This window comes from Bombina bombina, chromosome 1, assembly GCF_027579735.1.
Source record: "Bombina bombina isolate aBomBom1 chromosome 1, aBomBom1.pri, whole genome shotgun sequence".
Lineage (NCBI taxonomy): Eukaryota > Metazoa > Chordata > Amphibia > Anura > Bombinatoridae > Bombina > Bombina bombina.
Window position 1 is genome coordinate 1118647760 of NC_069499.1, and position 11428 is coordinate 1118659187.

Below are 11428 nucleotides of genomic sequence, written 5' to 3' on the forward strand. Positions count from 1 at the left end.
TCTGAGACTGACTGCATGGAGATTGAACGCTTGATCCTATCAAAGCGTGGCTTCTCCGAGTCAGTAATTGATACCTTAATACAGGCACGAAAGCCTGTCACCAGGAAAATTTACCACAAGATATGGCGTAAATATCTTCATTGGTGTGAATCCAAGAATTACTCATGGAGTAGGGTTAGGATTCCTAGGATATTGTCCTTCCTCCAAGAGGGTTTGGACAAAGGATTATCAGCTAGTTCTTTAAAGGGACAGATTTCTGCTCTGTCTATTCTTTTACACAAGCGTCTGGCAGAAGTTCCAGACGTTCAGGCATTTTGTCAGGCTTTAGTTAGAATTAAGCCTGTGTTTAAACCTGTTTCTCCTCCATGGAGCTTAAACTTGGTTCTTAAAGTTCTTCAAGGGGTTCCGTTTGCACCCCTTCATTCTATTGATATCAAACTTCTTTCATGGAAAGTTCTTTTTCTGATGGCTATTTCCTCGGCTCGAAGAGTCTCTGAGTTATCTGCCTTACATTGTGATTCTTCTTATCTGATCTTTCATTCAGATAAAGTTTTTCTGCGTACAAAACCTGGGTTTTTACCTAAGGTGGTTTCTAACAAGAATATCAATCAAGAGATTGTTGTTCCATCATTATGTCCTAATCCTTCAAAGAAGGAACGTCTTTTGCATAATCTAAACGTAGTCCGTGCCTTGAAGTTTTACTTACAGGCTACTAAAAATTTTCGCCAAACATCTAACCTGTTTGTTGTTTACTCTGGACAGAGGAGAGGTCAGAAGGCCTCGGCAACCTCTCTTTCTTTTTGGCTTCGGAGTATAATCCATTTATCCTATGAGACTGCTGGACAGCAGCCTCTTGAAAGGATTACAGCTCATTCTACTAGAGCTGTGGCTTCCACCTGCGCCTTTAAAAATGAGGCCTCTGTTGAACAGATTTGCAAGGCTGCAACTTGGTCTTCGCTTCATACTTTTTACAAATTTTACAAATTTGATACTTTTGCTTCTTCAGAGGCTGTTTTTGGGAGAAAGGTTCTACAGGCAGTGGTTCCTTCCGTTTAAGTTCCTGCCTTGTCCCTCCCATCATCCGTGTACTTTAGCTTTGGTATTGGTATCCCACAAGTAATGGATGATCCGTGGACTGGATACACTTAACAAGAGAAAACATAATTTATGCTTACCTGATAAATTTATTTCTCTTGTAGTGTATCCAGTCTACGGCCCGCCCTGTCCTTTTCAGGCAGGTCTAAATTTTAATTAAACTACAGTCACCACTGCACCCTATGGTTTCTCCTTTCTCTGCTTGTTTCGGTCGAATGACTGGATATGGTAGTGAGGGGAGGAGCTATATAGCAGCTCTGCTGTGGGTGATCCTCTTGCAACTTCCTGTTGGGAAGGAGAATATCCCACAAGTAATGGATGATCCGTGGACTGGATACACTACAAGAGAAATAAATTTATCAGGTAAGCATAAATTATGTTTTCTCTGCGTCTGACTGCTTGGAGATTGAACGCTTGATTATATCAAAGCGGGGTTTCTCTGAATCGGTCATTGATACCTTAATTCAGGCTCGAAAGCCGGTTACCAGGAAAATCTATCATAAGATATGGTGTAAATATCTTCATTGGTGTGAATCCAAGGGTTACTCATGGAGTAAGGTCAGGATTCCTAGAATATCATCTTTTCTCCAAGAAGGATTGGAGAAGGGATTGTCGGCTAGTTCCTTAAAGGGACAGATTTCTGCTCTGTCTATTCTTTTGCACAAGCGTCTGGCTAATTCTCCAGACGTTCAGGCGTTTTGTTAGGCTTTAGTTAGAATCAAGCCTGTGTTTAAACTTGTTGCTCCGCCCTGGAGTCTAAATTTCGTTTTTTAAGTTCTTCAAGGGGTTCCGTTTGAACCTTTGCATTCCATAGATATCAAGCTGTTGTCTTGGAAAGTTCTGTTTTTGGTAGCTATCTCCTCGGCTCAACGAGTTTCGGAGGTATCGGCTTTACAATGTGATTCTCCTTATCTCATTTTTCATGCTGATATGGTAGTGTTGCTTACCAAACCTGGGTTTCTTCCTAAGGTGGTATCTAATAAGAATATCAATCAGGAGATTGTTGTTCCTTCACTATGTCCTAATCCTTCTTCAAAGAAGGAACGTCTGTTACACAATCTTGATGTGGTCTGTGCTTTAAAATTCTATTTACAAGCCACTAAAGATTTTCGTCAAACATCTGCTTTGTTTGTGGTTTACTCTGGACAGAGGAGAGGCCAAAAGGCTTCGGCAACTTCTCTTTCCTTTTGGTTAAGAAGCATAATCCGCTTTGCTTACGAGACTGCTGGCCAGCAGCCTCCTGAGAGAATTACAGCTCATTCCACTAGAGCAGTAGCTTCCACATGGGCTTTTAAAAATGAGGCTTCTGTTGAACAGATTTGTAAGGCGGCGACTTGGTCTTCGCTTCATACCTTTTCTAAATTCTACAATTTTGATACTTTTGCTTCTTCGGAGGCTGGTTTTGGGAGAAAGGTCTTACAGGCAGTGGTGCCCTCCGTTTAAGCGCCTGCCTTGTCCCTCCCTTCATCCGTGTCCTATAGCTTTGGTATTGGTATCCCACAAGTAATGGATGAATCCGTGGACTGGATACACCTTGCAAGAGAAAACAAAATTTATGCTTACCTGATAAATTTATTTCTCTTGTGGTGTATCCAGTCCACGGCCCGCCCTGTCATTTTAAGGCAGGTGTTATTTATTTTTTAAACTACAGTCACCACTGCACCCTATAGTTTCTCCTTTCTCTTGCTTGTCTTCGGTCGAATGACTGGAGGTGGCAGTTAGGGGAGGAGCTATATAGACAGCTCTGCTGTGGGTGATCCTCTTGCAGCTTCCTGTTGGGAAGGAGAATATCCCACAAGTAATGGATGAATCTGGATACACCACAAGAGAAATACATTTATCAGGTAAGCATAAATTTTGTTTTTTTTCTGACAAATTTATTTTTTCTTCCATTTTCCGGCCCCCTGTACTATCATGTGACAGGCATCAGCCAATCACAGACACTAAACCAACATTTTGTCTTTCATGATTCAGATAGAGAATGCAATTTTAAGCAACTTTCTAATTTACTCCTATTATCATTTTTTTCTTTGTCCTCTTGCTATCTTTATTTAAAAAGTAGGATGCATAGGAGTCGGCCCATTTTTGGTTGAGAACCTTGGTTATGCTTGCTTATTGGTGGGTAGATGTAAGCCTCCAATAAGCAAGCACTATCCATGGTGCTGAATCTAAAAATGGGCTGGCTGCTAAGATTTACATTCCTGCTTTTAAAATAAAGATAGCATGAGAACAAAGAAAAATTTATAATGGGAGTAAATTAGAAAGTTGCTTAAAATTTCATGCTCTGTCATGAAAGAAAAAATGTGGGTTCAGTGTCCCTTTAAAGATACTTAAAACAATTTCTTTCATAAATGTGGTAAGAGTCCAGAATCCATTTCTCCTGTGAATTACCTTCCCTGCGACTAGGAGGCGACAAAGTTTCCCAAACCTCAAGAGCTCTATATAACTCATCCTATCTCTATGGTAATTAGTTTTAGCTTTGCCTCCACTGGATTAAGGTGAAGAATGAAGATGTGCAGATAATTTCTTATTTCCCCTTAGAATGCAGTATTTGTCGAGAGAAAAGTTTAGGGTGTGCCTTATTTTTTCTTTCTCATGAGAATTTAAGTTACTATTCTCCCAAGGATGTCGCAAGGACTTGTCTTTTGCCTCCTCCTATTTAGTGTACAGTTAACTCATATTGTCATCTGCTGAAATGTTTTCCGTACAGGACTGGTTTTCCTGCTATCAAGTATAGTAGGAGATTGTTATAAGTAAATAATTTTTAACTTTAAAACTTTACTATCACTCATTTATACCTATACTTGGTAATTATATATAAAGTATAGTGCCTTGGGTCAGATCTGTTTATTTCTCCCCAAATATAAGGGGCTCTTGTTTTGGGACATTTTATTTTTAACCTTCTGGGTATTTCCTTTTTTTATATTATAAAAGTACTTTATTTTTCTGGCTGCATGGGTATGCTCATTGTTGAGGGTGCACGGGTGTATTTAGATTCTTACTATAAACCTGCTAAGAATTCTTCTGAGGGTTTTTCCAGTGGTTGATGCTGTAGCTGGAATTACTTCTAAAGAATGGTCTAAACCTGGTAGTTCATTTAATCCTTCTGCAAGGTTTAAAAGAATGTATCCTCTTCCAGCTTTTTATATTGTGCTTTGGTAATTGGTACGTAAGGTGGATGGTGTTGTACTTTGGCTAAACATACTATTATACCTCTAGAAGATAGCACTTCTTTCAAAGACCCGTTGGATAGGAAACTTAAATCCTTTCATAGAAGGGCCTATTTGCAGGCAGGTTGTTTTTTTCAGACCAACTATTGCTGATGTTTTTGCTGCTGCTTCCATTTAGCTTTCTGATCACATTTCTGAGGATTCTGACAATGAAGATTTTCTTATCCTTTCAGGGGATGCTATCTTGGATATCATTAGGATTACTTCAAAATAAGAATCAAAAATCTTATTCCTCCTCAGCTAAGCAATGTTTCTCTGGTTGGAAGCCAAGCTTTATTTGGAACAGGTCTAAACAGGCCAAGAAGTCCACTCCTGCTTCCAAGGTGCCAGCCCCCAATACAGATACTCTGATAGGAGCAGATTGTCTCTTTCAGGAAGCATGGTTTCTGAGTGTTTCAGATTCTTGGTCTCTGAATATAATTTCCAAAGGTTATTGGATAGGTTTCATGGCAAGGCCTCCCAGAGGGAGGTTTCTTTTGTCACAGATTCCGAAGAATCTTTTAAAAGCTCAGGCTTTTCTTCAATCGGTACTGGATCTAGAATCCATGGGAGTGATAGTTATTTTCTTTCATATAGGTGGCTGTTAGTAATGGAATATACATGCCTACCAGCAAGAGGCAAAGTTTCCCAAACGTGAAAAGCCTATAAATACCCGCCCACCTCACTCTACACCTCAGTTTAAAAACTTTTCTTCCTTAGGAGGTGATGAAGCATGATATGCTTGATTTCTTCAGTGAAAGGCGCTTCTATGTATATTGAAGCCCAGTTTCTCTCTGAGTACAGTGTTTGTCTGAGGGAAGTGAATGGAGTACTGCCTGATGACACCATGTTTTCAAATCTGGGAAATCTTTTCATACAGACGCTCTGTAAATTCGATCGCAGGGATTCATTGTCTGCCTCCCTTTACAGATGGACGTTATACTCCTCTACCATTACCTCTGCTGATGTGTTCCACTACTGGTATATGTAGATGGGTGTCTTGGGGTAAGTATAATTTTTATCTTTTATTTGAGACACTCGGCTATGGATTGGACATTTTTTTTATTTGTTTTATATATATGTTTATGTATCGGCCCTGAGTCTGGTATTAATACTCTATATAACATTACAGCAAGGGTTTGCGAAACATTTGATATGAAGATATTTAGTGATCGGGGCAAAATATATTTAACTATTATATTTAACCGATTTTTTGGCGCTAAAACTTTGCACCTTTTTTCCCCCGTTAAAAAGCCTGGCCCCTTGTCACTCTGTGCCCTCAATTTTTAGAGGGCTATATGCAAGCAAGTTTTTACTACTTTAGAGATAAAATTATGTAAATCAGATACTACTTACTATATTCGTTTGTTTTTTTCAGTACTGTTTCCCATTCCTCTTATAAACATGCTGTATTAAGGGACATATGATATACCTTGCAACTAAAGATTTATTTTTGTTTTTGTTTTTTTGCTCTGATGTATCAAACTGAACCTGCCTCAGAAGTTACCATAGGAACTGAGCTGCATGAACATGTTTCTACCAAAGCTAAGTGTGTTTGTTGTAAAAAAGCTAAACTGATTTCTTCAGCTCAATTATGTGGCTCTTGTTTTGAATACTTATTACATGCTGACAATATTTCTATGAGTACAAATGGATACTCTTTTATTCCATCTCAGTCTAATGCAGAAGGGATTTCTGCAGCAACAAAATCTTTTGTTGCAGCAGCCATAGCAAAGGCCATGATTTCTTTACCGCCTTCACATAAGCGTAAAAGAGTAGCTTATTGGTGAAATGGGCATGGAAGGCACGGAGGGTGGGAGCATGAACATCAGAGGAGGGAACCCATGAACGCTCCTCCGGACCGTAGCCCCTCCAGTGAACTAAATACTGTACGCTGCCCCTGGACATACGAGAGTCAATAATGCTGCTGACCTCATACTCCTCATGGTTGTCAACAAAGATAGGACGGGGACGAGGCAACACAGTGGTAAACCGATTACAAATCAATGGTTTCAAGAAGGAGACATGAAAAACATTGGAGATGCGCGTTGTAGGCGGAAGGTCAAGAGCGTAGGCCACAGGATTGACCCGTCAGAGTATTCAAAAAGGACTAACATAACGGGGAGCCAGTTTATTGGAAGGCACACGAAGATTCAAGTTGCGGGAGGACAGCCAAACTCTCTCTCACCAACCTGGTAAGAAGGCGCTGGCAGACACCTTTGATCAGCCTGGAACTTTTGGCGCTGCATAGAACGATGAAGGCAATCCTGAATCTGCACCCACGTGCAACAGAGTTGCCGGAGATTCTCCTCCAAAGCAGGAATACCCTGAGACATGAATGAATCAGGCAACAAGGATGGTTGAAACCCGTAATTCGGCATGAACGGGGATAACTTGGAGGAAGCATGAATAGCACTATTACGAATAAACTCTGCCCAAGGTAACAGTTCAGACCAATTATTGTGGGGATCTGAGACATAGCTACGGAGGAACTGTTCCAGAGCTTGATTAGACCGTTCCGCAGCCCCATTGGATTGAGGGTGATATGCCGAAGAGAAGGAAAGCTGGATCCCCATTTGAGCACAAAAGAAATGCCAAAATCTGGAGACAAACTGGCTACCCCATGTAAACGGAAGACCTCCCGGGCAAAAATTCAAGCAAGCTCCTGAGTGGTAGGCAACTTCTTCAAGTGAATGCAATGTGACATTTTAGAAAAACGGTCAACCACCATAAGGATAACAGTATTGCCATTGGAAACAGGGAGCTCGACAATGAAGTCCATGGAAAGATGTGTCTAAGGACGCTCACCATTAGCAATAGGTTGAAGAAGACCCACATGAAGACGTCGAGAAGTCTTATTCTGTGCACATGCTAAGAAAATAAAAAAAGAACAAGAGCGCAAAAGAGTCTCTCTAAGAGTAAAAGTTTTTATTGAGCATTTAATTCAGCGCAAGTACAAAAATATATACGTACAGAATATAAAATCAAGTAAGCAATATGTGATTATATCACTATGTTTCTCCCCAACAAACACAGATAAGTCTTTGCAGGTTCCAAGAAGCCATATATGCTTCTAAAATTCACCGCCAGTCGAACAGCTGATTTCAGGCTTACATGTAAGGAGAAACACGTTTAACCTCAACGCGTTTCTTCTGGTATCCACCAGACTTTTTCAAGAGGATTGTTACATGGCAGACGTGCTCCCGGCATAAATAGTATAGGTGAACACTTTACCGTTACATATCATGGGTCATGATTGGTTACTGAGAATTCCATTCATTTAGAGTGAGATTGGACACAAAATCTGTCAATCAAAGACATTTAACCATCTCGACTCGGAATTCATCAGTACTGGTCAGTCCCTGTAATATGAGCGATATTGTAGTAGTGACATGATCACTATGTAGCTAAAAACCTATAAGGTTACAAAAACAACTGCTTTCGGCACTCGATACATTGAGTAACATTGACATTTCATAAAATTCAAGAATTATGCATTTAAAAATAATACAAACAATACTAAATAACATATACGAATACTTTAAGTACAATTAATGTTACAGAATATATCATGAAATACGCCTATGAATATACTTAAAAGCATCTTAAAGATTATGTTAAACACTGTTAAATATGAATATCTTCTGTACACAAACAAATATATGATAAAACTAATGAACTACAGTTTTTGTGCAAAACTTGACTTGGAAAACGAAGAAGTTATGTTTGAACATCTAGTTGAGCCTCTAGCAATGAATTCCCCCGAAAACCACATAAATTGAGGCATTAGACTAACGCAAGAAACTTCTTTTAAACTAAGGTGTAAATTTACCTATGTAGAAAAGTGTCCCTACTCAATTTATAATAGATACTTAGTCATTTAAGATGGAGAACAAGACTGAAATTGTCATAATGCTATTTAAAAAAGGTAAATATATAATGTAAGGAAAATGGCTGTTCATACTCAATCAACCTTAGGAATAATTTACATAAATGCCTGTAAGTCTAGATCAATGTTAAGTCCATAAGAACGGGATGAATTAAGGGTTTTCAATTCATGGATCCAGTATGTTTCATGTTGACGAAGGGCCTTCAGTCTATTATTTGAGAAACTGGGTGCGATCCAATCTAGGACAAAGACTTTTAAACTTTGAGGATTGGAATTATGAAAAATTCTAAAGTGGTCTGGAACACTATACGATTCTACTTTGTTCTTAATATTGTTCCAGTGTTCACTAAATCTAGTTCTAATCATCCTCTTAGTTCTCCCTACATAAAAATAATTGCATTCGCAAGTAAGCAAATATAATACATATATTGATTTACACGGGAATTTATGTTTCACCTTATATGTTTTTGTATTGTTGTCATTAAAAGAATCACCTTTTTTTATACACTTGCATATTCCGCATCTGCTTGTATTGCAAGGCCAAGTTCCATTACCCTTACTTAGCCAGTTGGATGCAGGAATGATATTGTTATTGTTAAAGGATCTTAGTTTAGATGGAGCCAGAATTCTTTTAAGGTCTTTATTCTTTTTAAAGGTGATAAGTGGTCTTTCAGGGAGACTATTGCCCAAGATGGGGTCACTAGTTAGAATAGACCAATGTTTTTTCAGGATCTTTTCGATGTCCCTACTGCCTTGACTAAAGGTCGGGATGAATCTAACTTCATCCAAGTTGGTTACTCTTTTCTTACCCGGGGGGTTTAGCATATCAGTTCTGTTCATATTAGAGACTTTATTTTTGACCTCTTGGTCTAGATAAGGATCATATCCTTTCTCAATGAATCTCTGATCTAATAGATTGGCTTCTGTATGGTAATCTGTTGTGTACGTACAATTTTTCCTAATTCTCTGATACTGCCCTAAAGGAATGTTGGTCTTCCATCTATGTAGATGCCCACTCCTAGCATCGAGAAACCCATTCTTATCTGTTGGTTTTCTAAAGTTTTTTACCGCTATTCTATTATCTATATTAATAAAAAAGACTAAGTCCAAAAACTCAATCTGTTTTTTCTGAATGCTGCTGGTAAATTTTAAATTCATATTGTTTCTATTAATATGGTCCAAAAATTGGTGTGTTTGAGTTTCATCATTCTGCCAAATGTACATTTTTTCAAATCGATCCATATATAAATTGGCGTACGACGGGGCAAAGGTGGTGCCTATCGCCGTACCCTGTGTTTGTACATAGAATTTGGATTTGAATTGAAAATAATTATGCGATAAAATAAACTTTATACCTGTTAAAATAAATTTGATTTGAGCTAATGAGAGAGAACTAGTGACCAGATTTTCCTCAATTGCTTTTATCCCTGCTAAATGGGGGATGCATGTGTACAACGCACTAACGTCGCACGTGAACCATGTAAATGAGTCTTCCCAATTTATACCCTCAAAAATTTTAATTGCATGTGTAGTATCTTTAATATAAGAATTTGTTTCTTTTGCTAAAGGCTGTATAAAGTGGTCTATGTAGATTGATAGATTACTTGACAGCGAGCCCACCCCTAATATGATCGGTCTCCCGGGGGGGGTCCACAAGGGCTTTGTGCACCTTGGGTAAATGGTAAAATATAGGTGTACTAGGGTGTCTTTCCAGTATAAAGTGAAACTCATCATTATTAATAATGTTATCTGATTTTGCTTTAGTTAGAATCTCATGTAGTTCCTTAATGTAAGAGCTGGTAGGGTCAAACGTGATCATATTGTGTGAGTGTGTTTGTTTGTTTTTTCGTTTAGAATTCTGTATGCTTCCTTAAGGTAGTCGGACTTGTTCTGTACTACTACCCCGCTGCCCTTATCGGCTGCTCTGATAACTATATCGGGATCTTTTTTTAGAGAGTTTAAAACTTGTCTTTCATGTATAGAAAGGTTATCATTATACTTGTTTACCCAGTTACCTTTATTGTATTCCCACATCTGGGCTAGATCTCTATCTACTAATTTATTGAAAATTTTGATGTGTTCGCCCTGTGCCCCTACTGGAAAGAATGAGGAAGGCCTTTTGAAATTGTTGTGTGAGATCAAAGGCTCCCTTTCTGTTGTCTCCTCAAATTCCTCATCATATATACTGATATTGGACAAAGTTAAATTATCTGTATCACCGATATGAGTTTCGGTATAGATACTATTATCCCCTTCTAAATGTTTTAGATTTAGTATGGCACTATGATCATTGATGTCAAGGGCTACTCTCGGTTCATTTAAAGATACATTAGTAATTTTTTGTTTAATAAAATATCTTTTTAAAGTCATTTTCCTGATGTATTTTTGAAGGTCTATGTATAATTCAAATTTATTAGGGGCTGTTTTTGGTGCGTAATTAAGGCCCTTCACTAATAAATTAATCTCCTTATTTGTTAATTTACGATCTGTAAGGTCAAAGATATTCTCTGTTTTTTTCTAAAATGGCCTTCTTGGATCTCGTTCTCTGAACAACTCGTCGTCGTCCCCCTTGCTCCTCGCTTCATTTTCTTTTTTGTGGGGTCATATGTGTTGTTACATGGGACCCTAACCTGGCTCGCTGAGCTAAAAAAGGATGATGTTCTTCAATATGTTGATTATTCACTCTATACTCATGATTGTTCCAATTTCTAGGATGTCTGGATTGGTACAAATTACTTCTAGGTCTTGCTCCCTCAGTTGACCAATTCTGCTGTTTTACCGGATTATGATCCTGATCCAAATTTGCTAATCCCTGATATCTATTATACGTGGATGTAGGTAAAGAATTAGATTGCTTAGGTGCATTATCAAAATTATAAATGTATTGTTTATTACTATTTTTCTTTGTGAAATGATTCGATTTATGTGTTTTGAAATTATAGTAAGCATTACTTTTCTCTTTGTGTGTACTGTGGTGATTCCCTTTTTCCTGTCTAAAAGAAACTCTATTGGAATAATTACCATTATTTTTGTATTGATTCTGTGAACCTACCCGTTTGTTTCTTGAGTACTCATAGCTATTAGACCAATAAATAATGGCAATATTATCACTCCCTTCATTTGTATGATTTATAGTCATTTTCTGTACTTCCAAAGAGACCGATTCAGTAATAGTGTTCTCCGAAGTATGAATGTGTGGTTTGTGAGTTTTTTTTTCTTTCTTATATGTATGTAT